Source organism: Macrobrachium rosenbergii, chromosome 3 (genome assembly GCF_040412425.1).
Source record: "Macrobrachium rosenbergii isolate ZJJX-2024 chromosome 3, ASM4041242v1, whole genome shotgun sequence".
NCBI lineage: Eukaryota > Metazoa > Arthropoda > Malacostraca > Decapoda > Palaemonidae > Macrobrachium > Macrobrachium rosenbergii.
In genome coordinates, this window is record NC_089743.1 from 26,640,799 (window position 1) to 26,661,164 (window position 20,366).

The 20,366-nt window shown below is 39.7% G+C and overlaps 1 protein-coding gene across 2 annotated transcripts in view; it reads right to left on the reverse strand.

Moving 5' to 3' along the window:
• LOC136853546 (WD repeat domain phosphoinositide-interacting protein 4-like) overlaps nt 1-11,681 on the reverse strand; it is a 448,994-nt gene extending 437,313 nt beyond the window's left edge. Inside the window, exon 1 of one of the 2 annotated variants that reach the window (XR_010857497.1) lies at nt 11,402-11,639. The gene's annotated coding sequence lies outside the window, so the exon portion shown is untranslated. Of the gene's footprint in view, nt 1-11,401 lie in introns of both variants that reach the window. The other variant, XM_067129266.1, reaches the window with a different exon arrangement.
• Nucleotides 11,682-20,366: the final 8,685 nt, after the last annotated feature.

Here is a 20,366-nt window from a genome sequence, read left to right on the forward strand (position 1 = left end):
ATATATATATATATATATATATATATATATATACTGTATATATATGAGTACAGTACAAAACCAGCATGTATCGAAAAGTTATTTACTCTGTTCTCTCTCAATTCCTGGAATATTTTATATCATATCATATATATTTTCCATATACATAACTTCATAATCTCAATAGAGTTAGAGGAATTTATTTCTGGTGATAGAAATTCATTTCTCGCTATAATGTGGTTTGGATTCCACAATAAGCTGTAGGTCCCGTTGCTAAGTAACCAATTGGTTCTTAGCCACGTAAAATAAGTCTAATCCTTCGGGCCAGCCCTAGGAGAGCTGTTAACCAGCTCAGTGGTCTGGTAAAACTAAGGTATACTTAACTTCAATACGATCAAACGAAATACACATAGGCTACACGTAGATTTTTCTGTGTAACAAGGATAGTCTGGATAATAAACTCCACGTTTAGATTTGCCGTCGTTCAGCCCGGGGACAACCTCTTCCACAACGGCACTTTAATCATTATGAAGGTCCTTGGACAGAGATTAGGGACGGTTGGTGACGTTCCCAGGGTCGTGACTTGCTGTCTCAACCCTCTCTTACAATACCGTCATTTTTGAGGGTAAGGGTTCGTTAGCAATAATAATAAACAAGTAAAAAATGCGCCGAAGCAATCGAGTTTTCTGTACAGCGTATAATGATCTATGAAACTCTCAGCCGCGGCCATGCAACTTTCAGCCACGGCCCGGTAGTGGCTTGTGTTGTTGGCACCTATAGCAGTGCCAGACGCACGATCATGGCTAACTTTAACCTTAAATAAAACAAAAACTATTGCGGCTAGAGGGCTGCAATTTGGTATGTTTGATGACCGGAGGATGGATGATCAACATAGCCAACCATTTTGCAGCTCTCTAGCCACAGTAATTTTTAAGATCTGAGGGAGGTCAGAAAAAGTTGCGGACGGACAAACAAATAGCCATCATTTTTAATGGGTAAAAATAGATTTCTGTAGTAATCTGGGTTCATTTTCCCTCTGAGCAGCTATTAAAACGTTCTTGGGTTTTAGTTTCTGATAAACCCAAGAATGTTTTAATATCTGCCCAGAGGGAAAATGAACCCAGATTACTGCTTCAGCAGTAATCTGGGTTCATTTTTCCTTTTATTAAAACGTTCTTGTGTTTTATCAGTTAAACACAAGAACGAATTAATAGCTGTTCAAAGGGAAACTGAACCCAGATTACTGCTGAAATCTATTTTTACCCATTACAAATTAATAAGAATCTATTTACTGGATGGATGGGAATATTCAGAAATCAATTCGACGAATATTGACAGAAATTTGAAAGTGATTCATTTGGAGGTTTTTCCGCACAAGCGAGTAACATTGCTTCTCTTGTGGGGGCGGATGACCCTCAAGTGACAATGGTGTCACTTTGGAACGTGAATTTCCTGACCATGGACCACTTGCGGTTCTACTATCAAAGATCTGTATTGGAAACCTTCGAAGTCATTTAAGATTACACCACAGTAAAACTACGACTGCTGCTGCTGCTGCTAACGTTGTCAATAACGCTGTCTCCCTTCTCCTTCATAAACAAACGACATCAATGACATCATGCATAAAGTTTCACAGAGTAAGGGTAATAAAGAATTCCTTGGCCCTTGGGAATTTCCAACACGTGCAGTGCCGTGAAACGTGTCATTTCATAGCATGCATTCATACAGGCGCATTCACACAGCAACTGCTCTCACAACAGTAAAGTAATCAATAAAGAGCTCTTTGAATCACAGACTACAACAACGATACCGGTACTGTAATTTTTCTAGTGTAAAACTTTTCTTTGTGGGATGTGAGAGGGAAAACGCACTAAGTGCCTTGTAGAATAAAAATAACGACAAAAACAATAATAATTATAATAATCGAAACTCCCCAAATATCCTAGAGATACCGAGCATTATCAGCATATATTGTGAAGTCCTATTAAAAACATGGACCTAAGTCTTTCCAACTAAGTTTGAATTATCAGTAAAGCAACACTCACTTTTGCACACATGCAAATCTGCATCGTTAACCAAATGTGGAAACCATGTGCAAAATGAACTTTGTATATTACTGTACACATGTGCCGAATAAAATGTGCACAGAACTTACAAGCATCTCACTGCTGTAAAATACTGGAACTATAAAGACAATGACAATAATGAGAAAACACTGGCATTTGCTACTACAACAGCGGAAAACCAAAATTATGTACTTAAAAGAAACAATGTGGAAATAATTTATGCTACTGCAACTAAACCACCAATGACTTTTGTTACTGTTATGTCAGTCTGATATGAATCAATCACTGCATCTATTATTCGGTTTGATATGAATCAAATATTGCATCTACGTGGGGAATGTAACTGCAATTGTACAAAAATTAGAAAAAATGTGTGCTTTGCGACCTTGAAGAGAAAAACTGTAGTACTCTGCCATGCTATTCAGGTGCCGTGAAAAAAAAAGCATGCACTGCAACTGCTCACAGAATGGACACTATCCTGCTCCAGTTATGAAGCAAAAGCACTACTGTAGGCTACACGCAACTACATATGCTTGGTGAAAGAAAAGGATGTCATAATAGCAATAAAAACATGAATATGATACTACACTTGTAATAACAAGAATCACTATTCCAGCGTAATAAACACTGCACACGGTGATGAACATAGAGGGGATGCAGTGCACTCCTTTCAGCTGAACAGAAAAAACTGTGTTACTGCAAGCATATACTCTTTTGGCACTGTTTTTCTTTGGCGACACAAACAATAGTAGTTGGTTTTCAATAGCGACTACTTCAGTCACTGTTCTGTTGAGGTCAAGGGGAGAATTCTTCCTCCACTCAGGCAGCCTTTTAGCGTTTCTCGTAGCTACCACATGGATACTGTTAAATCTTGGCTAACTAGGTTCAATGGCAGTTATTTTCCTTTTCTGCAAAGCTTTGGAGTTTGCTTGAGCTCCCACTTTTCCTGAATGTTATAAACTTTCCTCTTTCAACGAGAAATCTGTCGCTTCCTTCATGGTCAAATACCATGCTTCTTCACTCCTTTAGCTTTCCTTTTAGCCTTCTCTGAAAAAAGAGCAAAGAGTTGTCTATCCTACTGGGGTTTGCTCTTCAAAAACTGTAAACAATAAACACTAAAAACTGCAACAACACAGAAGGAACAATGCATTCTGTTACAAAATTGAGAAAGAACAATAATGAATTTTGTTAACATGTAACCTCTTGAAATCTGCATGATCAGTCAAAACTGAACTTCTAATTCAATAGACTAGAACGTGTCCTGAGAGAGTCAAATCACAAGAAATCATAGAACAGATGTCCTCTGTGTCTGTGCACTATAAAGCCTCCGTATACAATGACAGAGAGGGTATGACATCTGCTCAATCTACGAGGAAAACATAGGTTAATAAAAGGCTACTCCAGAGAGTGGTAGGTGGTGCTATTGTGCAATAACCCATCCTTGTCAAGTGTAACACAACTGTACACGAACAGATCCTCCAAGTATTCGCAGTACTGAGAAGGTCTGTCATATGCCACCAACACCCAACATCCATTCAGGCTGATGACTGTATGCACACTGAAGGGCAGAGGCAGCATTAACTCATCTGCATGTGCCCATAAAGACAAGGGGAAAAAAAAGTTCAAGGTTACCAACCTTTCTTCCACTTGAGAGTTAGTGAAGTATGGTTCACAACTCCCTAAACTTTCTCAGCTTCTTTAGTCAATGGCTACATTCCATGTAAACAGCAGCATGCAAAAACACTGTTGTGCATGCACCCAGCTACACAATTCTGAGCTGATACGTACCTGAAGGGATGCATTTTGAGCCAACCCAAAATTGGAACTCGTCATATCCTACGATCAAACCCATGCCTTGCAAATAGGTCAGATTGTTTTAACCAAGTGCACTTCAAGGAAGCTCAGCAGGGAAGGTTACCTGCACGCCATCCGTAGACCAAGTATGAACAAGAATGTACAACCCAAAAACCAGAGGTGCATGCCTGATTAGAGGACTGAGCACTCACCCAATAGTGTATCCATATGATCTTCATTGCACAGGTTCTGTCAAGTGTATCAAGACACAATAGGAAGAGCTTAAAGGATATCTCCCCTGAAGAGAGTGCTCGGTCTACACACATGCCAAACAAGCAGGTACTGCTGGCTCCCACTCTATAACTCCAGGAGGGCATGGGAAGAGGAAGCTGCACAGCTTGTGCAAACTCACAGCACCATGATGAACAAACAGGTTGCATATACCCACTCCTCATGGGTTTCCTCAGAGACATGAAGGGGGGAGTCCCAAGCACTCAGGAGTGCTTGATATTGAGACCAAGCACCTGCTGAGCAAGCAGGACAAGCAGACTCCTCTATGGCCCCTGCAGGCTTGTTCCAAATAAATAAAGGTTTACCTCAATAATAATAATAATAATAATAATAATAATAATAATAATAATAATAATAATAATAATATGGTGACATCTCAGGATTATGCAAGAGAGCCTTGTCTAAGTGGGTAGGTGTAGGGTAACCAATACCAGCCCTGCCTGAGGCTAAAACAATCACATGCAGGTAACCAACAGCCTCCTCATCCCTTCAATAAGACAGAGCACTTGCCAGAAACCTAAAGGACTTCCATCTAGAGGCCTTAGACTCCCCTTCTATCCCTCCTCCCATAAGGGAGAAGACAGGAAGAGGTGGAGAGAACTCTATGACAAAGGAGAGGTAATGGAAGGAAGGAGCTTTCTCTCCTCATTTGGGTCTAGCTTCCTCCATGAAGAGGTTCCAGTAGTCCTGACTCTTAGCATCTACAGTAACAGCAGGCAACTTCAGATGTAGCATGCAACATCACAAGGGTTGCAGCAAAAGCAGTTATAGTGCGCACCATCATAAGTGTTACAGCAAAAGCATATGTGGCAGTGACATCATATGGGTTGTAGTAGCAGAGCAGCAGTGGCATTTACAGATGTGTAGTAGAATGAGTATGATCCCCACATCCATCAATACCCACCCTAATCTCGCCAGAAAAGGTGAAAGCAGGGAAGGAGTTGGAAGGACTTTGACAGACAAGGGAAATAGGTAGACTAACACTTAACTGATACCTCTTCTACCTATCGCCTCCCAACAGCAGTACTTTATCCCCTACAACCATAACACTGCTGAAGTTGCAAGAAAGATTAGCACACACAACAGTGAGGAATGATGAATAATAAAAAACAGAGGAATAAGGTACTATTCCTTCAAACCTCTGACACAAAAATAAAGAGAAAAACTTGGCAAAGAAGCAAAAATGTTATTTTCATAATAAAATTAAGTTTCATACATACTAACCAAGTAATTATATACCTTTAGTTTCAACTCATGCAGCCTTTATTTAAAAAATCATGGTAGCACTTCAGTAGTTTAGTGTAAGTGACAAGCCCACTCACTAACGGGAGTACTGGAAATGACTTGGCAGAAAACCTCATTCTGTTTGTGCCTTATGTCCATGAGAGTGGAGGAGGGTGGGCTCTGATTCTGTAATTACTTGGTAGGTATATATGGAACTTAATTTTATCATGAAAATAACATTTTCATATAAGTAACTTAGCAAGTAATTACATAGCTGAATCCCACATTGACAGGAGGTGGGATACATGGATATATTCTGCTTCTAAACATTAATTAATAGTAATGAATTTGAAGTAGAAAAGTTTGCTAGCATTGAAACAATGCTTGTAGCTTCCTTACCTGGTAAGAGAGCTACTGCAGGTGAAAACTGCCTCTGGTTGGTGCTCATCTTAACCTGTAGTGGCGTGGCACTTGACAAGTATCAGGGAGAGGGCCATCCTCAGCTGACTGGTTAGCTTCAAAAGCTATATGAAGCAATTCAGCCTTTTCCTTAAAGCCAGTAACCAATCTACCATCATCTGTTAGTAGGTTTGGGATGGAAGTGCCTGACCCAAAGATAGAAGATGCCAATTTGGTCCACCACAGATGAGGCCAAGCAATTTCTTCAAGGTTCCTCTAAGAAATTGTTATTTATCTCAGCTATATGGTAAAATGACATTTTTATAATAAAATAGTTTTATATATACCTACCAAGTAACTACATAGCTATTAGTTTCTACCTACTGCGGCAGCTTAAATTTTGAAATTCGCAGTAGCACTTCCATTGTTTTGGTGCAAGTAACTCGCCCTGCCCACTTTCGGGGAAGAATAGGTACACACAGCTGAAGAGCCCAATTCATTTGTGCCTTAAGTCCATGAGTGGGGAGGTGGGAGGGCTTCCGATCATGTACAGTAGTTACCTGGTAAGTATATAGTATAAAACTTTATTTTATTATAAAAATGTCATTTTTATATAAGTAACTTACCAAGTAGCTACATAGCTGAATCCCACATTGACAAGAGGTGGGATACATGGACATGTACTGCTCAAAAACTATCAGTTATAGAGACGAATTTGAAATAGAAATGTAACTAACATTGGTGAAATGCTTGTTGTAACCTAACTTGGTGAGGGAGCTACAGCAGGAAGATACTGCCTCTGGTCAATGCTCATCTTGACCTGTAATGGCGTGGCGGTAAAGCCATGGGGCGCCTCTACTTCACTGGGAGCTTTGCAGCTGAGTACTCTGGTGGCTGCCAAAGCATTACAATATAAAATAAGTGCCCTTGACCTGGGTGCAGTACAACAAAACAACCAGATAACTCTGTTACCTACACAACACATAAAAACAAATAACCACTACCCATCCATTAAAAAACAATGATTGGTAGGTACTCCAGGTACACAGTACCCACAAACTTCCCAAAACTTGAAAACCTTTATCAAGGCGGGGAGGAACAGCAGGAGATGAATGACTAGGGGTGTCCCAGAAGCTACAGGAAGGTTTGGGACTATGCTCCTGTTCTCTGGACTGCTTACACAGAAGCAGGGTAGCGCTCAGCAGTGGATACGTGCCTTTTCAATGGCATGGAAGCACTCAAAAAGCACCAACTGCGTCTCTTGCTTACATCTGAAGAAAAGTCAAAATCACAGGATGACAACAGCCCTGATTTGCACTCCCAACTGGATGCCTTTCCTAGTGGCTGATCCTGGCAATGGCATTGGGTTTGGAAGGCTAGCAACAGGCTGGAAGTCGGAGGGTTGGTAATAAGGGGAAAAAACAGTCACAGGCATGTGGGCAAACCCCACCGACCTCCCTTGGGCCTCCGGTTTGCTGCCTCCCAGGTTTAGGGGAGTTTGACAGGGACCTTCATCTAGGAGCATCAGTGGGATGAGTAATCACCTCCTCCACTGACACTACACTTGCACCATGATTACTAACACTCATCTTGTCCATGAGACCTCTGACTGAAGCCCCAATCTGGTCTACAGTCTTAAGCAAAAGACTAAATTTCTGGCAATAGCATTGAGTTTGGAAGGCTGGGAGCTAGGTAACAGAGTTGCTGGAAAAGTCGGAGGGTTGGTAATAAGGGGAAAAAACAGTCACAGGCGTAGAAAGAAGGGGTACATCAGGAGAACCCTGGCAAGAGAAATACCCCCTGTTTCAGCCCTCATCAAAAATGCTGACTTTCTGTGTCTATTTCTTTTGTTTGTCTAAATGAGTATCATCAAAGTCTTCTCTACTTCCAAACCATGATCCCATTTGTCCTAATCTACACACTCCTCTAAAAGTTAGATCAGAGCTGGATCAAATCCGCCCTCTGCAATAATTAGTGCACATGCCAGCAAAAAGAAAGAATACTTCACCAAAGATGGCAATAGCCACAACCATCCGGTGAAACAAAATCAAAACAAAAGTTGCTCAAACAACCAATGATCAGTCGCTGACTGGCAGGAACATATTGAGCTCTCCAGCTGTGTTGTACCTATTCTTCCCCGAAAGTGGGCGGGGCAAGTTAACTACACCAAAACAATAGAAGTGCTACCGCGAATTTCAAAATTTAAGCTGCCGTGACAGTTAGGGACTAACAGCTTTGTAGTTATTTGGTAAGTTACTTAATTATTCTATTTGCAGAATGACAAAACTCATCAAAAATGGTATAATTTTCATGTGAGGGATTTCATCTCTATTTTTCTAAATTTGGTTTTTTTGTCATTTTAATGCTCCTGAATGAATATCATCAAACCATCAGCTGGTCATTTGTCCTTGATCTTTATGACCTTTCCACCCCTAGGACATACCTCTCTAAAATAGCATTCAGCATTTCAAATTTTCTTCTTGGGAAAACAGCTGGATTTGAATAAAATCTGGTAAATATTAACCTGCCCATAACAAGCTTCATTAAAGTAATCATCCAACCATGGGCTCTTGACTGCAGCCAGTCCATTTTTTATAATGAATGTAGCATTAGGGATATACTAATTGACAGACATGTCCACCTCAATGGTCATAAATGTCAATATTTTAAAAACAATTATAAAGACATTGGATGGACTTGTTTTGATCATATATGAACAAGATGGTTGTGGCTTATCTACACGATGTCATAATCTATTACTCAGAAAATGATTCCCTAGGTGGTGATGGTGGCTGATTCTTGGATATAATTTAGCTGGACAAAAAAACTGGAGGATAAACTAACTGTCAAGAGCAGACCAGCCATGTTGTCTTTAAAAATCAATGCATTGTTTCATTTTCAAAGAAATCTGTTAAGCTTTAATCAAAGTTACAAGATGAACAGTCTCCACTCTAACAGACTTGAACCAAATGAAAGGGAAAATGTCTGAACCTGTAAGATTTTCACTGGTCACCCTCCCAGACAATAATACTCTCAATGCAATTTACTAATAAACTTTCTAAACAAAAGCAAACTCACATCAGAGTACAAACTGTATCCGTGTTAAAGTCCAAACAAAACACAAGAAATTTTTTGATGGGGATTATATAAACATTCATATCATCGGATCTGGTGAATTTCCCAAAAAGTGTTCAGGGACAAAGTTTATCTTGCATTTGTTATGAAAATGTCTTTAATACTATAATTATTATAGAATTAGTTGGAACTATTAAAAATAATACCGAATTAAAATTTCAACCTTTGACTTATTACCTACTTACAAGTGTCTCAAACAAAACCATCAAATTGTAGTTACAGGCACAATTCTGAAGCCTCGAATAGGGTAAAGTACTTTGCAATTTTTCTTATTGTAATGAGTAGCAGGCCCTGAGTTAAGCTCAATGTCTCCCAAAAGAATTAAAATTAACAACATAAAATCAAAACAAATCTAATAAATAGATTCATAACAACAACAGCACAGTAAAATTCAACATAAAAAGAAACAAAATCAATAACAACATTATTTACAATAATTTCATTAAAGGGTTGAATACAGCTGGAGGGCAGTCAGGATGGAATTAGAAATTGTGCAGAAGCTGGGAAGGAAAAGATTGGATAAAGAAGAAGGTGCTTTCTTGATAATCCATCAAACAACTTTTGCTTTCTTGTCTGCCTGTCCTTCACACTATTTTTCGAAAAAAAGTAAACAAAAAACATGAAAAATGCCTGATTGTACCCTCAAGCAAGGGAGCTAAAATCCAAGACCACAGAAGGCCATGGTACAATGGCCATGGCACAGTCCAAGGCTGAAGAACAAGGTTTGTATTCCTTCTTTAGGAAGGTTGCCTTCAATGGCTGAAAGGCCCCTTTTACCCCATGGTTTGATTACACAATACCCTTCTCCTAAAAGGATACTGCCAAGGCTAAAGAGTCGCTTCTGCCCTAATTCATGTAGCCTATGCAGGGCCATCACACTCTTTGGTGAATGTTGCTATGGAAAAGCAACACTAACCCACTACCAAGAAGATGAGCTGTTGAGAGCAACTAAAGTTTTCCCGTGGGAGTCCAGCATGCCCTAGAATATGTAGAGGGGAAAGTGGCTGGTTTGATGTAAAAGTGGATCTGACACAAGAGTGTTATGTTACCACGGTTTTTCATGATCTTTATGGATGGAGTGATACAAGTTGTCAGAGAAAGGCTACTAGGTGTAGGCGCAAAGATTTGGATAAGAAAATGAGTTGCGGATGGAGTGGGGAACGTTTGATGGCAGAAGATGCTACAGTACAAGCAGGGGCTACTGCAAAAACTGAAATGACTAGTAAAACTAAAAATGTTTGCAGGAGAAAATTCCGTGTAAATGTGACAAACATTACGGTTATGGGGGTAAATTGAAAGCAAGATGTTATTATAACATGTATTTAGGAGTAAAAATGGCAGGACAGACGATGAAAGGTTATGCTAGAGTTGAGTTACACAATACATGATGCACAGTAGGTGGGTAGCAGGATGTGTACTCATATGACAAATTAGTGTGTTGTGGTAGTTTAGTCATATGGGAAAAATGGACAACAATGAGACCGTGAAAAACACTATCATTTGGAAGTCTTTAAAGACGAGAGAAGGCCTAACAATGGTTGGGAATAACTTGAATATTCAGGCAGCAACGAGCGTGTGTACAAGCTAAAGAAGTTACCAGTGCACTGTGTGTAAAAGGGTTCCTGCATTGCTGATTAAAGTATATGAAGCTGCTAAAGTTATGGAAGTTTTCTGGGCAGGTCAATGAACGCTTCAAGCACATGCATTGCATAGGCCTATGTGGCGTTGACGGTTGCGTTTTTTAAAATTTATCTGTAGCAATACATGGGAGTAACAACTGATTATCAAAAACCATTATTACTCTTTTAAAGTTTATTCTTCCACGAAATTTCCACCTTCACACTCCTAATATATTAATCCTTACATACACTAACACACACACACTTTATCATTTTTTTATATGGTTAATATTTAATCCACATAAGTCGGTGAACTACCATCGGATCGTTTCCCATGAATGATTGTGTATCTTGAATACCATATGTTCCGGCTTTCGCACATATTTTCCTATCTGTACAACCGGAATAGCCCACCTGGGTTAAGCATTCTTTTCAATGCCATGTTAACTATATGTTTAGTGATGTGAAAGGGATTTCTCGAGAAGGCAGTCTCGCGGGTGTTTTAATGTGCTAGCGAATACCTTACAATGTTTCTCAATCATAATTCCGACTAGTTTATTGTTTGGAGTTTCATCATTCCCAGCCACACTTTTGGTATCCTATTATATCAACATGAAATTTCAAGCTAAACAGTAACTATTAGTGCTTTATAACACCTGAGGTGCAATTATGAGACGCGGCATTACGTGAAACAATACTTCGAACTTCCAGTGTCGAAAGGCTCTAAGATTAAACCTCCCTTTAGTGACAGTCTATCAGAACCACTTACTCTGTGATCACTAAGAGCCAGGCGATATGGCAAGTGTAAAGTAACAAACAGACAAATTGCATACGTATTTGTACGATAACGTACACTATATACGCTACTTTAAACTCTAATCAAAGTTAACTTACCTAAGCTCCCTCAGGCTAGGCTACCATGTGACTCGGACTGCTCCCTCAATCTCCAAGTGATTTCTAGGCCTCCAAAGCTCCCTATCTCGCCATACATCTTATATAATCAAGAACTGTTGATCTTAATTAGTGCTCGCTGTAAATTTTGATAAGTTTTCGGATAAAAACAGGGGAACACTTGAAATTCTGTAGCTCTACAAGAAAACACGGACACGAAACACCATGGCGAATTTACACTGCCAGTGCGATGGTACCATCACCCATCTGAAAGGCGTCTGTCAGATTTCGAACCATCTTGCGGGTTCGGAATAGTTCGAATCCGATTCCTTTATTTTTATAATTTTGACTAAACATAGAGAAGGGTGTATATAATGCAGCATTGGTGAGATAATCAGAGAAAATGGCCGAGATAATAAGAAATTTCCCATCTCTTGTCTATATTTTTACATTAATTCCCGAGGGACTGCAAATACGGCGTCATACTCAGTACCAGCATTCAAAGATTCAAGTAAAAGCATAAACAAGGCGGTAAATTTCTCAGTATCTAGGTCCTTTTCTCAGATTGTTTCACCAGTACTGCATTATATACACCTTCTTCTGTATTGTTTGGCCAAAAGATTGTATTAATAAAGGATATCTTCTTGCGGCCTTTCTCTCTTACATTTACCTAAATATCAAGTAAGCCTAAGCTGATCTACTGTACATCTGAACGTCTCCTTTGATGATCAGTGCGGATGCTTTTAAATAAGGTATGGTGATTTTTTTTACAGTTTCACATTTAAGATTTGTTGAGTAAATATTATAATTAATCGTGTAAAAAGTGATTACAATTCAGCATAGGCTAAGTATGCATCCACTGGTGGAGACGAGGGAAGAATTTCTTGTAGTAGTTACGTAAATGTAGGTGCATTTAGCCTACTTTAAATTTTAAATGTTCCAGATCATTAGCATTTAAAATTAAGAACTTAATGACCGTGAAATTTAAATATTGATTTATCGCAAATTTACCGTTACCTAGATATTTACGGTCTTTGTTTAAAAATGTCAACGATCACACCCGTGGTGCTATTACTAAATACGGCGCTCATGTGAGTCTGCCTGGTATTTACGTACAATTTTACACACACACACACACACACACACACACACACACACACACACATATATATATATATATATATATATATATATATATATATATATATATATATATATATATATATATATATGGTATTATTACTTTCAGTCAAATTCGGATACATGTTTTTACTTGTTATCATTCATTTTTGAGATGATTTATACGAAAAACTTACTCGAATCTTGCGCAAATTAATGGTTACGGAGATATTTGCTGATGAATATTGTTCCTTATTATTGTTATCCCATCAAAGTACGAGTTACAAGGTAAGACAATACCCCCCCCCTCCCTCTTAGCTAACACGGCAAAATTGTTGTACCAGTCAACACCGAAACTGATTTTACCTAAAAAATAACACCACGTAACCTAGGGGTGTTGATTGGTTACAATTTTGCCGTGTTAGCTATGGATGGGATAACAATAATGGGAAACAATATTCAATCAGCAAATATCTCCGTAACCATTGATTTGCGCAAGATTCGAGTAAGTTTTTCGTATGAATCATCTCAAAAATGAATGATAACAAGTAAAAAATAATACATGTCCGAATTTGACCGAAACTGTAATAATACCACATTATATATATATATATATATATATATATATATATATATATATATATATATATATATAGCCTATATATATATATATATAAATCAACTGGTAATTTCCTAAGAGGTTCATGCATGCAAATTTAATAGCTACAATACCCCCTGAGTATCCACCTGGCCACGAAAATAGGGATTAAGTAGTTTATTCCCAATCACACGTACATATCTGTCGAATTCGGATACATTTACTCGAGCTGAAATGGACCCGGGTATGTTGGTGAAGGAGTCTATTCCAGCTCGAGTAAATGTTTCAGAATTCGACAGATGTATGTGTGAGCATGAACAAGTCAAGTATACCTTAGTTTAACCAGACCACTGAGCTGATTAACAGCTCTCCTAGGGCTGGCCGGAAGGATTAGACTTATTTTACGTGGCTAAGAACCAATTTGTTACCTAGGAAGGGAACCTACAGCTTATTGTGGAATCCGAATGACGTTATACCGAAAAATGAATTTCTATCATCAGAAATAAATTCCTCGAATTCTTCATTGGCCGGCCGGAGACTCGAACGCGGGCCCAGCAGAGTGCTCTCTATACCTTGTTTATTCAGTTGGATTTAACAAAGTCATAATGATGAGTAGATATAAGCAATAAATAATGATTACGTTAATATTTATGAAAAAACGAAATATTGAAATCATTAGAAATCTGACAAATTACTTGGTTGGCTATCATAATACAGTAGCCTTTGGAATTCCATATATAAAATGCATTCAATACAATAAAATAATATTTAGTTAATGGGAAAGCTAGCTTTTAACTCTTAAATCTCTTATTATCAGCTAGCATAAAACTATGCATAGGTTAGGTTAGCCTAGAATATTCCTTGTGGGTACTGTTAATAGGCTGGAGTATGAAAAATATATGGGACAGTTAAGTAAAGTAACTGAATGTCTAGTTTCATAGAATAGGCACTGTCATCATGATAAAGCACCTTAGGCCTAAAGCAGTTGAAGTTCCTTCTTTCACTTCATTTCAGGCAAAGCCTAAACTAGGCTGTGTTGCCATATCAACTCATAAGTCAGCGAATTTCTTCATGACATCACAAGGTCATCATTTAATTATATATAGACATTCACTTGTCGGAACAGTTACAAATCCTAAGCATCAAATACTTCTAATTATCACTGTAATATTCAGCATCCCCTTTACGAGTCATACTTGGATAAATAAACAGTAAAGAAACAGCAAATTTATTTCATTCAGTAGCATACATATAGTTTGCTGGTAGCTTATGACTACTGTACTTAGAAAGAGGCGGTCAAAACTTTTCCATGTAATACTTGCATTATTAATGTGCAGATTATTAGTGCTAAAATTTAAAGCTTAGTAAATTATCCCTAATGTTCTGTGATAAGTATGGATAAATTTTAATGCAAGTTAGCTGACTGCAAATAATTCCTGTAACAGCCATTAGAGGATCGATAATCTCCAGATAACTGAAGTTTCTGGATAGGCAGGCTCTGCACTGTACCTTCCTTCGTCTCCTAATGGATAAATGATATCTCATTTTGATACCCCGTTTGTGAATCCAAATCTTAACCGGACATCAGAATTTCTTCATTTCTAGTTCACTCAGATCAAGGCTTTTATGTTTTCTCATCAATAAATCACAAGATAAGCAGTTGGGTAAATACACTTAGTAAGTGTAATTACCAACAATTACCGGACAAAATTAATAAGCATGAGCATATGCCTAGAGCAAACAGCCATATACATCTTAGCCTAAATTGGTATAGCATGCCATGTGCTGCCTAACCCCACAACATAACCTAACCTTATGTTCCATAAAATAAACATTAAGATACAACATGGGTACATCCTAACTTTATTATCCCTCACCTGACAACATGAGTACATCCTAACCTAATTAGCCCACGCCTAACTTAACCTAGTGAACCATGTTCTGCCTGAGTGGGGACTTTGCCAGGTTTGAACCCTACAGCTTAATCAGACCTAGAGTGCAGTAGATTATACAACCCCTTCTCCATAACCTAACACATCCATAACCTACCATAATAGTCATTATGTACAGTAATTTTTTCACATTTGTGTTCTTTGTAGCCTTCCTCAGTATTTGGCTAGTTTACATAAATCGCAGTTAGGCTTATAGATTTGCGTTTTCAAGTAGTTTGTAAACTGATCAAATGATTTGTCAAAATATTTGTGACAAATTGTAGCCCAAAGAGATATGTGAATTTCTCTTAGTTTTGTTTACACATAACAAAGATTATTTAGGTGTTGCTTCCTGACAACTTGGAGATTGTTCTCTTTCCAATAAAATGTACCTACATTAGTGGGGTAGAGGTTGGGGACTTATGATGTCAACATGTAAGTAACCAAATCAACATCAAGGTTCGGGGAAATCACTGATGCTGGATTGTGTGTGTGTCAGATTGTGTAACCAGTTTGGCTCCTTCGGCACTGTTTGGTCCATGACTTCATGTCGTTTTGCTCTGCGTCGGATGAATTTATGTGTCACTAACTTTGCTATGGTTCTCCTGGAGAGGTGAGAGTGAATACAGTAAACCCCCCGTATTCGCGGGGGATGTGTACCGCACAACCGCCCCCACCCCGCGAATAGCTAAAATCCGTGAATACTTAAAACTCCGCAAAAAACACTTAGAACTGCCTATTTTGAGAATTTAAACACAAGAAAAACCCCCTAAAAATGCTTATACCTGAGTATTTTAATAGTTTTATCACAAAAAGTGCATTTAGTCATGAAAATGATATGAAAATACAGTAATTAGTGAATATTTCCCAGTGAAAAATACTAAAGGTTACTGCTGATTTAACAGATCCAGGCGGCTTATATTGCGAATGGGTGAATAAACAATTCCAGTACAATAATGAATTCGTATAAATACCACAAAGTAAAAATGATTAAAATGCGTGACCTGGCACGTTTTGAAGCGTGACTAATTGAGCTTTCGGCGCCAGGATAGTGTTTAGTGGCGCCATTAGGATAGGTGACTTGTTTTCTTTGGTCACGCCTAGAGAATATTTCATGTTGTATCTCCGCAGTTTCTTGGTGAATTTTCTTCCCCGTCGCATGTCACACATTGTCATCACATGTTTCTTCAATCAAGGTAACTCTGTCCAGAACATATTATTGAATCAAAAACGCTCTTAGCGAAATGAGCGTGCTGACGTTAAAGTCACCAATTCGGGCGCCAGGATAGTGTTTCGGCGCCAGAGCTTGTTTTCTTTACTTCCCGTTTTCTCAATTAGTCAGAGTGGTATTTATACGAATGTCACACATTGTGTAGTCCATTCACAGGCATCAAGAATCATGAACTCTGAATTTCGTATTGCGGGCTCGTTCACTGGGTTTACTACTTTTTGTCTCCAGAGGGTCGTCTGTGACACTGCTCGTTTCTTTGAGCGATGGCATGGGTGGCTGGTATCCTGGCGCCGAACTGGTGAACAATACCACGAATGGGTGAATTTTCCATAAATAATGGGTATACAGAGAATACTTTACTACTTTTTCCAGTTTGAACTAGCGGACCAACCAGACCACTGAGCTGATTAACAGCTCTCCTAGGGCTGGCCCAAAATATTAGATTTATTTTACGTGGCTAAGAACCAATTGGTTACCTAGCAACGGGACCTACAACTTATTGTGGAATCTGAACCATATAATAAGAAATGAATTTCTATCACCAGAAATAAATTTCTCTAATTCTTCATTAGCCAGTCAGAGAATCGAACGCGGGCCCAGCAGAGTGCTGGCCGAGAACGATACCAACCCATCCAATGAGGAACTGTGGCTGGTTATGGTGTCGCAGAGGATTGTGCTGGTATCGCAGAGGATTGTTGTCCTATGTTCTTGGATGGGACCTCTTCCCATTTTTTATCAAATGAATGGATACTAGAGATATCACAGGCAGATGTGGAAAGTGTACGGGATTTGTCGACTAACTCCCGACATCACGAGGTGATTTTACAGACAGTGGGCTGTTTCTCATATATTACAATTTCATTTCACATTATTTAGCGCACCCTGAGCAGTTGTAAAGTGAACCTATTGCTTGTCTAAAGTCTTGGTAGGATATAAAATGACAGATTTTATGTATGGAATATTTTGTACAGGAGAAATTAATGATATTTCCCCAAGAATGGCAAGGTTGGAAGTGCTGATTAAATTCATGAGAGGATAAACAAATCTCAGCTATATCTTTGATCAGCTTTATCAATAATTGTCTGGAATGTCACAAGTAAATGAAAACTGTTTTCTTTTACAGGTATTTTCCCATTTACATGGCGTTAGGTTACAAAAACCCCATCAATTCTTGAAAAAATCCTAACTTGAAATTTGCCTAGCCTACACTAAGTTTTTGTAAGGGCGTCAAACCGCCTCTCCATTCCTGTGTTTCGCTCCTCGTATGTACATTAATCACGTCATATATGTTACTTGATATTATTTCAGATTTTTTATGTATCTCATTGTATGCATCATTGTACGGCCTTTCCGCTGATATATATATCTTTCTTTTATATGTTCTATAATGCATTATATATGTCTTTTTATGCCTGTTAACAAACACAAATTCTGTATGGACGCGGCGGGGGGCATCAGGTTGCCCGCTACCTTTCCATCCGCTTTCCGCATTATAAACACCTGTCGAGAACAATAAAGAATCAGTCTTTCACTTCTGACATAAGATCTTCACCTCACACTGGTGACCCCGGAGTGACAGGGATCGCGGTTTTGGTCCAGCCATTCACAGATTAAAACGGCCGCAGCCTACCATCAGAGAGCCTTTAGCAGACTAATTATGGCATCAAAGTTTAGGCCTCTGATAGCTCCTTCCTTGGTGGAAACCGTGCCATTAACGGACTAAATACAGTGTACCCAAAAGGGCACATTTTGGCACTTTGTTCGACCAATCGAACAATCAGTACCATTAATGGACTTAATACGGCGCATTTTCCTGCGTTTTGGTGCGTGTGTAGTAAAGATGTCAGAAGCTGAACTTCACTGCGAACCCATGAGCATCATCTGTATGCCCCTTTCGTCATCAAAGCCAGATGCTGTCAAACTTAGTCTGTTTTCGCGGCAGAACACGGCATCATGGTTCCTGCGCGCAGACATGCACTTTCACGTGGCGCTCATCTCAGGCGATGCTATCAAATCCAATGTCACCATGACGGCACTCCCAGAAGAGGTGTTCAACAGAATCTCCCCCTGGCTCGATAAGCAGACGGACTAGGTCACATACGCCTCCTTGAAGGACGAACTCATCCAAACTTACTCCATGCCCGTGACTGAGAGAGCTCAGCGCCCACTCAACCTATTATCCCAGCCCCTCGGAGAAGCATCACCCAGGAAAGCCTGGTAACATTGCCAGGCTGCAACGAAAACGGGAGGAAGGGGAAGGTAGACTTAACAAGAGCAATCTTCCTTCGGCGCCTCCCTGCAGGAAGTTGGGGCCAGATAAAAGACAGACTCCCTTGACATGGATGCCTTAAGGAGTCAACGTTGCCCAGAAAATACACGAGGCCATCAAGGCCTCGTAACACGCCACCGCCCTCACAGCCGCTGCCCTGGGAGCCTGCAGTCTGACGGAGGAGAACGACGACAGCAAAGGAGACATCCACACCATTTACAGGAAGACACCATTCAGGGAACACATGACATGGTCAAACTCAGAGTGGTGCTTCTTCCATAGAAAGTTAGGCACCAACCACAGGAACTGCAGACCTCCCTGTTCCTTTACAAAAAAACAACAAAAGCAGCCACAAGTAACAGCAGTGGCTTCAAATAGCAGTGCAGTCATCCACGCTTTCTTATTATGGCGGCAGTGCACAGGAAGCATATGTTTGCTGATTCTTGCTAATGCCCTCGGGTTTGCAGAGTGATAAATCATGAATGGCTTGAGTTTATACCTAGCCACATTTTCACCAAGCAGAAGAGCCTGTCACTCTTTGTATGCCTTAAGTCCAGGCATCGTTGTTGCTTCTTTATGGATGTAGGACCGTTGAGGTATCCACTTCCAATACAGTCCTGCTTCGTCAACATTAAAGATTTAATCTGGCAAGTACCCTTCATCACCGACACTTATGCATGCAAAGCATCCTTAAATTTAACGGCTCCTTTGACATGTCATTTTTACATGGTTGTGTGTGCTATGATTCGCTGGTATCCCAGGAGCTCATTTGACCTTAAGCTTGAAGACATTGGGGAATTCTTGTAGGAGTGTGGTTAAGTCCATGGGCTCTATCAAAGGGACAAATGGCTGCTTGGGTCCAGTAGTGAGTGGTGCCAGCTGAGAAGCAAGGTCCAGGAAGTAGCTGTGGGCAACATCTACAAATAGCCTGAAGTGTGCAAGGAAGTCAGCCACTAAGAACTTTCCTGTGACCATCATCATGTAAGAACATCTTGCTGTGCTTCTGAATGCTGGGTTGAACTTGTTAGTTCTTATGGAATTACAAACCTTCGCCTTTTATGTAGGAGTGCCTTAAAGCACTAGCTGGAAATCGGTTATTGAAACTTAGTGGCGTGGTAGTTAACTGGTGGAGATGAAGGGTGAGTGGGGGATAGAACCCACTCACTTTCCATCACCACTCACTTTTCTTTTTGCTGCCATATGGTTCAGATGTGCTGTGCTCAGCTGTTCTGATATTGGTTGAGAATCTTGGATTAGTAGCCTTCTCATTTTGTTTGGGTGTGTGAGTGTGTTCTTTCTATGTGTTGCCTTGCTACTTGTTTTTTTTGCCTAATGGAGAAAAAAAATGAGCATTGCCATTGTGAAGAACATGGCTGTTCTTAGGGTGGATCTTGTGTGCAATAGCAGTAGCCAAAATCCTTCCTGTGCTTCTTGGAGAAGGAAGTCCTGCAGCAGGCTTCTCCTTGTAGGGAGTGTGCAGTTTGGAATTTGCCCCAGTGAATTAGTTTTGGCAAGAGGAGAAAGAAGGACAAGAAGCATTTGCTAACTAAGTTGGAGGGGAAATATGCCCCCAGTGATGCCCCTTAATCCTTCAAGTTCATGTCAGCCACCTACTTTGATTCCTGTTCCATTTTCTAATAGTGCTACTCCTTCTATGAGGGATAGTACTAAGTTTCTCAGACTATGTGCATTCCCTGTCAGCTGAGGATGAAGCTGCTGCTGTGGGAGGTGCTTCTTCAGCAGCTTCCTCACCCTCCATCTCACCTGATTATGTATAATGTTCTAGGTATTCATAAGCATCACCAGTGGAATACCTGTGG